This window comes from Martes martes (assembly GCF_963455335.1).
Source record: "Martes martes genome assembly, chromosome: 17".
In the NCBI taxonomy this organism is placed as follows: Eukaryota; Metazoa; Chordata; class Mammalia; order Carnivora; family Mustelidae; genus Martes; species Martes martes.
Genome location: NC_137905.1, coordinates 52,304,443 through 52,306,147, shown reverse-complemented (window position 1 = coordinate 52,306,147; position 1,705 = coordinate 52,304,443). Strand labels below are relative to the sequence as shown.

Genomic DNA, 1,705 nt, shown 5'->3' with positions numbered 1-1,705 from the left:
AGCCCCACATCGGGCTCCTTGCTCCCTAGGAAGCGGCTTCTCCCTCTCCTACTCCCCCTTCTTGTGCTCCCTCTCTCACTGTGTCTCTCTCTGTCGAATAAATAAAATCTTAAAAAATAATGCCTGTTGGATTATAATAAGTTATGTCAAATTAAGAGACTTTTTTTTTTTTTTTTTTTTTTTTTTTTCCCAAGGGGAGCCTGGGTGGCTCAGTCCGTTAAGCTTTTGGCTCAGGTCATGATCTCAGGGGTTGTGAGCGTTGTCTCTCTCCCTCTGCTCTTCCCCCATGCCTACTCTCTTGGGCACTCTCTCAATTAAATAAATAAATAAATAAATAAATTTTAAAAAATTTTTAAATTGGGCTCTCTGCTCTTCCCCGTTCGACAGACAGCCGCATCTTCAGGTGCAGTGCCAGCCGCGTGCCCGAGGCACGACGGTGAAGGTCGGGAGTGAATGGATTTGGCCATATTGGGCTCCTGGTCACCAGGGTTGCTTTTAACTCTGGCAAAGTGGATATTGTCGCCATCAATGACCCCTTCATCGCTCTCAACTGCGTGGTCTACATGTTCCAGTATGATTCTACCCACGGCAAATTCCATGGCACAGTCAAGGCTGAGAACAGGAAGCTTGTCATCAATGGGAAGTCCATCTCCTTCTTCCAGGAGCGAGATCCCACCAGCATCAAATGGGGCGACGCTGGTGCTGAGTATGTTGTGGAGTCCACTGGGGTCTTCACCATGGAGAAGGCTGGGGCTCACTTGAAGGACAGGGCCAAGAGGGTCATCATCTCCGCTCCTTCTGCTGACGCCCCCATGTTCATGATGGGTGTGAACCATGAGAAGTATGACATCTCCCTCAAGATTGTCAGCAACGCCTCCTGTACCACCAACTGCTTGGCTCCTCTGACCAAGATCATCCATGACAACTTCGGCATCATGGAGGGACTCATGACCACTGTCCTTGCCATCACTGCCACCCAGAAGACTGTGGACGGCCCCTCTGGGAAGCTATGGCGTGACAGCTGAGGGGCTGCCCAGAACATCATCCTGGCTTCCACTGGTGTGGCCAGGGCTGTAGGCAAGGTCATCCCTGAGCTGAATGGGAAGCTCACTGGCATGGCCTTCCGTGTCCCCTCCCGCAACATGTCTGTCGTGGATCTGACCTGCCGCCTGGAGAAAGCTGCCAAATATGATGACATCAAGAAGGTGGTGAAGCAGGCATCAGAGGGCCCCCTCAAGGGCATCCTGGGGTACCCTGAGGACCAGGTTGTCTCCTGCGACTTTAACAGTAACACCCACTCTTCTACCTTCGATGCCGGGGCTGGCATTGCTCTCAATGACCACTTTGTCAAGCTCGTTTCCTGGTATGACAATGAATTAGGCTACAGCAACTGGGTGGTGGACCTTATGGTCCACATGGCTTCCAAGGAGTAAGAGCCCCCTGGACCACCAGCCCCAGCCAGAGCAAGAAGAAGAGAGAGGCCCTCAGCTGCTGGGGAATCCCTGCCCCAACTTATCCCCCAAAACACTGAGAATCTCCCAACCTCCACTGTTTCCATCCCAGACTCCCTGGAGAAGGGGAGGGGCTTGGGGAGCCCTACTTTGTCATGTACCATCAATAAAGTATAATGTACCCAGCCAAAAAAAAATTTTTTTAACTTAAAAATTTTTAAATAAATTTTTTTAAAAAGGTGTATTTATGTCAG

General features: G+C 50.4%; 1 pseudogene across 1 annotated transcript; it reads left to right on the top strand.

Moving 5' to 3' along the window:
- Positions 1 to 367: 367 nt before the first annotated feature.
- LOC308358267 (glyceraldehyde-3-phosphate dehydrogenase-like) lies at positions 368 to 1,433 on the top strand (annotated as a pseudogene). The gene has a single exon. The product of its transcript is annotated as a glyceraldehyde-3-phosphate dehydrogenase-like (transcript).
- The last annotated feature ends 272 nt before the right edge of the window (positions 1,434 to 1,705 follow it).